We start from the raw sequence: 9971 nt of genomic DNA on the forward strand, positions 1-9971 counted from the left end.
TTTCGTGTATTTCGGTCTGTAGAGTTATGAGTTTGCCCGCTGTCCATGGTGTTTACATTTCATGTGGCCGCCGAGCCAAGTACCTTCATCATCATGTTCCCCTGTCAAAAGTTAAACTCTCTAGGGGTGCTTCTGCTGTAGCAGTTGCAGCAGTTGCTCAAAGTTTGATTTGTCCATCATCATACGTCTTATCTGTTGGGTGTCTATGCCCAGCAGATTTTCCCATTTCGTCCATTTGTAACCATTTTTGTCAAACAGGAGCTGCTTTTGCACTTGGTTATTGCCCATCCGGCAAACGTGAGCAATATATTTTAGTTGTTGTACATAGCAGGATAGTTTTATACCCTGGGTTCCTGTCAGTTTCCGGAGGTCAGCATTGGACATCTTGTAGCTCCAGTCTATATCTTCATTTGTAGTGTTCTTTTGGTCAGGGGCATTCTTTCGTTTATATCCACCTTTAATCATTTTCCTTAGGAAGCCGTGCCACACTACCTCAATTTTGTGAATTTCACTGGATGATAGTTGCCATGCCTGTGTGCCGTACAGGAGATGAGATCGAACGCATGCCACTAGGAACTTTATACGGGTTTTTAGTAGTATTTGGTGGTCGGTTAGAACGTGTTTCAGTTCATTCCATTTCATGAATGCAGCACTTATCCTAGCATGCAGGAAGTGTGAGGATTCATCACAGTTGCTGACATTATAACCAAGATATTTAAAGGTGCGGACGTTTTTAATATTAGTGCCGCCAAGGGAAATGATACTTGGTTTACATTTGATATCCTCATTGATGTTAAAAGCCATTGTTTCTGTTTTGAAATATGATATTTGTAAACCAAAGCGGGTGTAGGTCTTATCATACAACTGAAGAATATTCTGAAGCTCTTCGATGGATCCAGCGAGTATGGCCTGATCATCTGCGTATAGAATCTCTGTTATGCAACCCTCTGCTGATGCTCGTGCTTTCGTACACATTTCTCTTGTGGATACCTCATTTGGAATGCAATATCTGAACTTGAAGCCTGTATCTGGGTACAGTTTTGCTATCTCATGCTGTGCAATCCTGACAACAAAGTCCATATACAGTAGATATTAAAAACTGATGGCGATTCTAGGGCACCTTGTCTTGCAGTGAATGTTTGTTTTCATGCCACCGAGCTATTTTTATGTATTTTATTTTTTAAAAGGACTTGTCTGTAGGTGTGTGTGTTTTATGTTTACAACACATAGGTCTACATTAGCGCACGCGCGCTTGTGTGGTTATCTCTGGCCATGCCCCTGCGTGAAAGTTACGCAGTATCACTGTCCTGTCCGTGGTAATAATCAGAACCGGCTCTGTAATGATAATGCACGCGTTCTTCTCTCCCTCTGTGGTCGGATGTGTTGAGCGATGTGAGCGTGGGCCTTGCGCACCTATGCTGAGCCAAACGTAACCTATCGTAGGCTTCTAGGCTAATTACACACTTACACTGTAAATGCTTGACACGTATTGCAAATAAAATAAGAGTGTTTTCCTGGCCAATGGTAAGGGTAGGGTTGACAGGTAGCCTATGAGGGGCCTAGCCCCTGGGCCACGGGTGTTGATAAAGCGCCCCTGCGGACATGGAGGAGACCAAGGAACCTGTGGTGGACGACCCTGCAGAAAAAGCAATTTCTTCCAGTAATGAAGTGCACCCCTGGCCCTACATACGTGATCACTTCAGCTTCGTAGAGAAAAGGGGTGACAGTTTCATTATACAATGCTGATTATGTGTACCCAAGAAGACAACCATTGCGGCATACAAAAACTCGACGTCTAATCTGCGCAAGCATGTTGAAGTAAGTATTGTCATTGGCATCATAATCACGGGTGCAGATAGAGGGTGGGACGGGTGGGATTCGTCCCACCCAGATTTAAATTCACCTCGTTCGGTCCCCCCCACTTATAGGGAGGAAAAAACGTCTATGCTGTCTTTCTTTGCATAAGGCAAACCTCACGGAAAAATCAAAAGACTAATTACCATTCGGTTTATTGAGGTGCACAGCAGTGTATACATAGTTGCAACAACTCACATAAAACAAAACAAAGACTGATATTCGGTTGGTTGAGCTGCGCAGACTGCACAGGTTGCGAGCTCGAGCTTGGTTGCTATGGTTACCCACAACAAGTTTGACAGGCATATCGGGGTTGGGGTTGGTTTGCTGGCAGCTTTGTCCCCCCCCAGTTTTTTGTCCCCCCCCCAGTTTTTTGTCCGCTCCAGTTCAAAAAGCATATCTGCGCCCCTGATCATAATGTTTCCTTTCCATAGTAAAACCGACAATAGGCTGGTTATATTCCAAAAATAGTGGATAGCATTGCTAATGTTGAAGTAGCAACCTGTTGGTACTGTAACATAACAGTAACTAGTCTGTTATTCGGTTGGCTAATCATGCAAGCAAGTTAGCTCGCCAACCTGACGTGATCAGTCCTCCTACCATTCTACATCCAACAGGCCAGAAAGGAATACTAAGCAAAACAAATAATGTTTGAATTGAATTGTTCAATAACACACAGTGCACACAGGCAAGCTACGAGATTTCGGTGCAACATTTCACTTTCATATTTCGTGTACAATGCTTTGTGTGTGGTCAGGGCGATGTAAACGACATGACTGTGTGTATTGACCTTTTTTGTTTGTCTCAGTTTTAATGCAGCATTATCCTAAGCATTCAATTTGATACACTTCCTTTAAATAAAACATCTGGGTTGAGATGTACATATATCCTTGTTTCCTCTTCTTTTTCATTTTTGCACAACACAATGGAGGCAGAAAACACCCATTGTTAAAAGTAACGTTTTACTTTTACTCAAAGTACATTTTAAATGATCTACATTTTACTTTTACTTGAGTAGATTTTTTGTCTGGTAACTTTACTTGTACTTAAGTAAAATTTCATCAGAGTAACAGTACTTGTACTTGAGTATAATATTTTAGTACTCTTTCCACCTCTGATATGTAAATAAATCACTTCTGCACATACATCCGCCTACCTCGTACCTGACAGAATACTTTGCCAAACTATGGATGTAGTGGAAGTGATCCAGTTTGCCAGACCACACATCTACCGGGTTCCTGTATCTCGGCCCCTTGCCTCGTATTTCCGGCAGCGTTTTGTAATGGGCCTCCTGGCTATGTACTATGGCATATATCACCCTCGGGGATTCAGCCTGCAGTGTAATCTGTTCGACAAGGCCTTCGAAGAACCCAAGCCACCAGAACCGATCTGGGTGAGCCTCATGCTCACTTGGACAGCTGGATGAGCTTGCCGCTGAGTGGAGTACCTCATCCGAGTAGAGCACCCGTACCTGCGGAGTTCACAGACGTTCTTAGCCTTATAAGAACTATACGCACTATAATGAGTGGTAAACAGAAATCCACAAAGTCAGGTTATTTTTTTGTTGGAAAAAATGTTTGGAAACAATGTTTTTCAACTGACTCAGTGATGCAGAAGTTATAAAATATTCATCAAAAACAAAATGTGTATTTTAAAAAGGCCTGTCAATGTCACTCAAGCATTTCTATGTATAAATTTCACTTTCAAATGTGATTGGTTGGAAACTGTTGATTAATTTTCTATAACAGCAGCTCTGACAGTAGTGCAGCTGCATATCACAGGTTTATGTGTATTGATGCGCACGTTCTAATACATGATCGTTTTTATAGTACCAGTTAATTCACAGGGGGTTGCATGGTAGATGGGCAGTAAATAAATAATATTTAAAAAAAATCTTTGATATGGTGAGGTTTCCTGTGTGGGGACATTTATCAAATGTTTTATAGAAGGACTCTCTCATTGTCAGAAGTTTTACACCATGGGAAATTCCTCAGGACAGAGGAGTTTATTTTTGTTTTCTGGTGTTTTGGTAACATGGCAACATGCAATTTTGGTTTTAACTTAACCAAAGAGAGGGGGGAAAGAGCTGGTGATGGAATGGCAATAGTGTAACGATAACTTATTTTATAGGTTGTTTCAAGGATCATTTGTGAATACAAAGAGAAACACAGAGTATATTCATTGCAGTGAAATGCTTCGTAGCCCTGAAAAAAAAAGACATGTTAGTATGTCAGAATATACTGATTTTCATTTCGTAAATCCTAATAAAAGATTACAATAAGACGGTTTCCGGTTCTGCCATAGAGAAGATGGCAGCGTAGTTTGTGAGCTCCCCAGCAGTTTTTGAAATAACCCCCTAGAACTCTATTTTATCAACTCAAGTGCGTATTTTGCTTCACAATGGAGAGAGGGGTTACTACTAGAAGTAGGACAACTACAAATATGATGGAAAGCAAGTCTAAAATAAGACAAGATAACTGAAGCCAAAACCCCCTCAGACTGGCCTACATATTGATGATTGTTCTGAAGCTAGCCTGCAAAGTATCCTCAAAGAAATATGGGAGTTCAGAAGAGACAACCGGGCACAGCTATCAGGCATTAAAAAAGATTCAAAGAGAGCAAGCAACAGACTAGATGAAGTGGAGGAGAGAATTGAAGAATCAGAGATTGTACTTCAGGCAGCATCAATGGTACCGTAATTAAGAAGCTAGCACAGCGCCAAACTAATCTGGAGGCTAAACTAATTGACCAGGAGGGTTGAGCACAGCGAGACAATGTAAGGATCTATGGGATACTGGAGAATAAAGAGGGCAGCAATATGGCTGGTTTTCTTGACAACTTATTGAAAGACGTGGTCGACCTCCCCCGTTATCAGGACCTCGGAATTGAACGAGGCCACCGAGCTCTGCAACCGAAGCCCAACAATCAGGCTTGACTCCGGTCTTTTGTGGTTAAATTTGGGAGCTACCGGATGAAAGAAGAGATTCTCCGGCGAGCATGGCAGAAAAAAGAAGTGTTTTGTAATGATACTTGTTTCTACATTGACCATAACTTCCCATCAGAGGTGCTAAGGGAACCCAGTGAATATGCCAAAGCTAAGAAAATGCTGAAAGAAAAGCAAATAACATTTCAGACTCTGTATCCTGCAAAGATGCGAGTATTCTACAAAGATGGCGCTCGGCTGTACCAGGATGTGGCGGCGGCAACAAGGGACATGGCTTCATGAGGAGTCCCAGTGAAAGTGGTGAGCACCCCTACCGCCCCAGACCAAGAGGAAATGCAACTCCTGTCAACTTGGCAAGTGGCAGGGAGATGACATGACCGGGGTGGAAATAAGGAACCAGGTGTGGCAGACAGTGGCTCATTGTCAGATACAAGTCCCTGTTTGCAATACAAGGAAAAACTTCAGGTATTTAGATGCTGTTCAACACCAGGAGGTGATTAAAAGTTCATGACTTAATAGAATCACAATGGTGGATAAACATTGCTTGATTATGGGGGGACGACACATACCTCATCTAAATTATGCCTTGTATTGATGAGTTGCTCGATCGACTAGGCACGGCTCATTTTTATTTGACACTGGATTTGACAAAGGGATATTGGCAGATCCCCTTGACTCTGTTATCCTGAGAGAAAATGGCCTTTTCCACACCGTTTGGCTTACACCAGTTCATCACACATCCTTTTGGGCTGTTTGGGGCACCCGCTATGTTCCAGCGGTTTAGGGATAGGGTCCTCCGTCCCCATGCCACCTATGCGGCCACATGCTTGGACGACATCATTATTTATAGTAATGACTAGCCACGGCACCTAGAACACTTAAGGGTCATCCTTAGGTCGCTGAGGTGAGCGGATCTCACAGCCAACCCGGAGAAGTGTGCGATTGGGAATGTGGAAGTCCGGTATCTGGGCTTCCACTTGGGCAATGGGCAGGTGCGTCCCCACATTAATAAGACAGCAGCGATTATGGCCTGCCTGAGGCCCAAGACCAAAAAATGGGTGAGACAGTTCCTGGGGCTGACTGGCTACTATCGTAGGTTTATTCCTAATTAGGGGATGTCACCGGCCCACTGACTGATCTCACTAAAAAGGGGGCACCAGATCAGGTCCAGTGGACGGAGCAATGCCAGTGGGCTTTCTCTAAGGTAAAGGCTGCACTGTGTGTGGGGGGCCACTGTTACACTCCCCTGACTTTTCTCTCCCCTTTATTTTGCAGACAGATGTGTCGGACAGAGGGCTGGGGACTGTTCTGTCCCAGGAGGTGGAGGGGGAGGACCGTCCAGTCCGCCCCCTCCACCATCAGCCGGAAGCTGTCGGTGCACGAGGGCAGGTACAGCACCATAGAAAAAGAGTGCCTCGTCATCAAGTGGGCGGTCCTCGCCCTCCGCTACTACCTGCTGAGGTGCCCTTTTACCCTCTGGTCAGACCATGCGCCCCTGCAGTGGCTCCACTGCATGAAGGATGCCAAGGCACGGATCACCTGTTGGTATCTGGCACTCCAGCCATTTAAGTTCGAGGTGGTCCACAGGCCGGGGGTGCAGATAGTCGTGGCGGATTTCCTCTCCTGTCGGGGGGGAGTCAGCTGCAGGCCGGACGGCTCCCCGGCCTGAGTCGGGTGGTGGGAGGTATGTGGCAGCAGGGGCATGGTCAAGCGTCAGTCTGTGAATGGAGGGCAGAGTCAGGGAAGGTAAGTGGCAGAATCACTGCACCTGACGGGAATTAACCTGTGTTTGTGTTTCTTCCCCAATGACAGCACCCTACAAGAGGAGAGGGAGAGCATAGGAAGGGAGCTCTCTCCCCAACCAGAATGCTTGTGTGTGTGTGCGCGCGTGTGACTGGGAGAGAAAAGTAGACACTGAAAAGTGCAAATAAAGAGTTGAAGAGAACTCAGTTTTGGCCTGCCGTGCTTCTGTGCTCCACCCACCTTACAATATAAAAGACAGTTGTGCTTCCTTTATTTTAATAACCACCAGCCACCACTGATGGCACCATGTGTCATGTGAAGTACAGTGGTGCTTGAAAGTTTGTGAACCTTTTAGAATTTTCTATATTTCTGCATAAATATGACCTAAAACATCATCAAATTTTCACATAAATCCGAAAATTAGATAAAGAGAACCCAGTTAAACAAATGAGACAAAAATATTATACTTGGTCATTTATTTATTGAGCAAAATGATCCAATATTATATCTGAGAGTGGCAAAAGTATGTGAACCTCTAGGATTAGCAGTTAATTTGAAGGTGAAATGAGAGTCAGGTGTTTTCAATCAATGGGATGACAATCAGGTGTGAGTGGGCACCCTGTTTTATTTAAAGAACAGGGATCTATCAAAGTCTGATCTTCACAACACATGTTTGTGGAACTGTATCATGGCACGAACAAAGGAGATTTCTGAGGACCTTGGAAAAAGTGTTGTTGATGCTCATCAGGCTTGAAAAGGTTACAAAACCATCTCTAAAGTGTTTGGACTCCACCAATCCACAGTCAGACAGATTGTGTACAAAGGGAGGAAATTCGAGACCATTGTTACCTTCCCCAGGAGTGGTCGACCAACAAAGATCACTCCAAGACCAAGGCATGTAATTGTCAGTGATGTCACAAAGGACCCCAGGGTAACTTCTAAGCAACTGAAGGTCTCTCTCACATTGGCTAATGTTAATATTCATGAGTCCACCATCAGGAGAACACTGAACAACAGTGGTGTGCATGGCAGGGTTGCAAGGAGAAAGCCACTGCTCTCCAAAAATAACATTGCTGCTCATCTGCAGTTTGCTAAAGATCACTTGGACAAGCCAGAAGGCTATTGGAAAAATGTTTTGTGGATGGATGAGACCAAAATAGAACTTTTTGGTTGAAATGAGAAGCGTTATGTTTGGAGAAAGGAAAACACTGCATTCCAGCATAAGAACCTTATCCCATCTGTGAAACATGGTGGTGGTAGTTTCATGGTTTGGGCCTGTTTTACTGCATCTGGGCCAGGACGGCTTGCCATCATTGATGGAACAATGAATTCTGAATTATAGCAGCGAATTCTAAAGGAAAATGTCAGGACATCTGTCCATGAACTGAATCTCAAGAGAAGGTGGGTCATGTAGCAAGACAACGACCCTAAGCACACAAGTCATTCGACCAAAGAATGGTTAAAGAAGAATAAAGTTAATGTTTTGGAATTTCCAAGTCAAAGCCCTGACCTTAATCCAATCGAAATGTTGTGGAAGGTCCTGAAGCGAGCAGTTCATGTGAGGAAACCTACCAAAATCCCAGAGTTGAAGCTGTTCTGTCCGGAGGAATGGGCTAAAATTCCTCCAAGCTGGTGTGCAGGACTGATCAACAGTTACCAGAAATGTTTATTTGCAGTTATTGCTGCACAAGGGGGTCACAACAGATACTGAAAGCAAAGGTTCACATAATTTTGCCACTCACAGATATGTAATATTGGATCATTTTCCTCAATAAATAAATGACCAAGTATAATATTTTTGTCTCATGTGTTTAACTGGGTTCTCTTTATCTACTTTTAGGACTTGTGTGAAAATCTGATGATGTTTTAGGTCATATTTATGCAGAAATATAGAAAATTCTAAAAGGTTCACAAACTTTTAAGCAACACTGTACATGGTGCCATCAGTGGTGGCTGGTGGTTATTAAAATAAAGGAAGCACAACTGTCATATATATCAGGGATGTGATTTTTTCCGCGAATTCGCGGAATTCCGCTTTTTTCACCTCAAAATTTGAAAAAAATTTTTTTCCGATTTTTCGCTCAAAAATCCGCATTCATATCCTATTCGTTCCGACTTTCAGTAATTCCGTCATTGAGATGAAACGAGGTACGTGATTGGCCCATCGCTCTGTAACAACCAATGAACGTGCTTGTTAGATAGCTGTACGTAAGCTCGCTTCAAACAAAGAGTTGAAAGATGGCAGCCTCCGTGAACGAGCGTAAAGATGCACCTGATCATCAGTTTGGTGTGTGTGTTTTTAAAGTAAATAAACATGGGGAAGAAGAAAAAAACAACCCAGCTCATTTCTTTCCCCATAATAAACCTGTGAGTGGTGATGGCGTCACTGCACGTGCGACAGTTGGGTATGTTTTCGCGGGGTGACGAAGGTTGCTGTGGCAACGGGGCCTCGCGCCATCTGTTGCTTCCTGGATGCGCATGCGCACGCTATGAAAGCTGTGGTGAAAAGGTTAGCATCGGAGACTAAACCTTCTGAGGAGAAAAGAAGGGGCGGTTTTTATTTCAGTTTGTTTTAGTTACGTCCGAAGAAACAGCAGTTTAAATCACGGCTCTAGTTTACAAATCAAAATGGTTACTCAGTGAAAACAAAACAAAAGCTAGAGAGAGGGGGAGCGGTGGGAGTTTAACCCGGGAAAGTGAGTCTGTGAGGCGGCAGTGACGCTTGACCCCTCCCGCCTCCTCTCACTTTACCTCAGAGTCTCTGCCAACTTCATCACAGATTATTTCACCTTTTTCACTCGAAGTTAGTTTTAATTTTCGCTCAAAACTTTTCCCACAGCGTGGATGTAAGGTAATTATACACAATTTTGATTTGTTTATTCAATATTAAAATGTTAGTGCAAATAATACATACTTGCCAACTTTTCAAAATTCTCATGAGGGAGAAAAGTGCATGAAAGACATTTTCAGTTGGCCGAGGGTCTGATGCGCGGTTGAAATGATAAAAACAGTGGAGCCCAATTAATTGCAAACACATTTTTTGTGAATGTTGTTTACTAAAAAAGTGATTTTAATTCTTGCATATGAAAATCCTCAAGTGAGTGAACACCGTACAGTTCTGTATATGAATCAATTTCACAGAAAACGTATTTTTTTTGTCCGAACGTTTTTTGTTTACATTTTGAGATTTCTCAAACCTTTTTATGGTCTCATATGATAAAACATTATCAGTTCTACCTTGACTTTCAAAATTTGACTACTTTGGTTCATAAATGTGTATTTTGTAGCAAATTTTAGGGTCGAAAATGAGCAAAAATGGCTGTCCCACTGAAAAGAGACTTTTTTTCAGACATGATTCTTAATGTTAGACAAAGGTGGAATTGAAACTTTGTCATGTTCAACGACAAGACTGTGGAAACCACAATGGACA

This window comes from Neoarius graeffei, chromosome 18, assembly GCF_027579695.1.
Source record: "Neoarius graeffei isolate fNeoGra1 chromosome 18, fNeoGra1.pri, whole genome shotgun sequence".
NCBI lineage: Eukaryota > Metazoa > Chordata > Actinopteri > Siluriformes > Ariidae > Neoarius > Neoarius graeffei.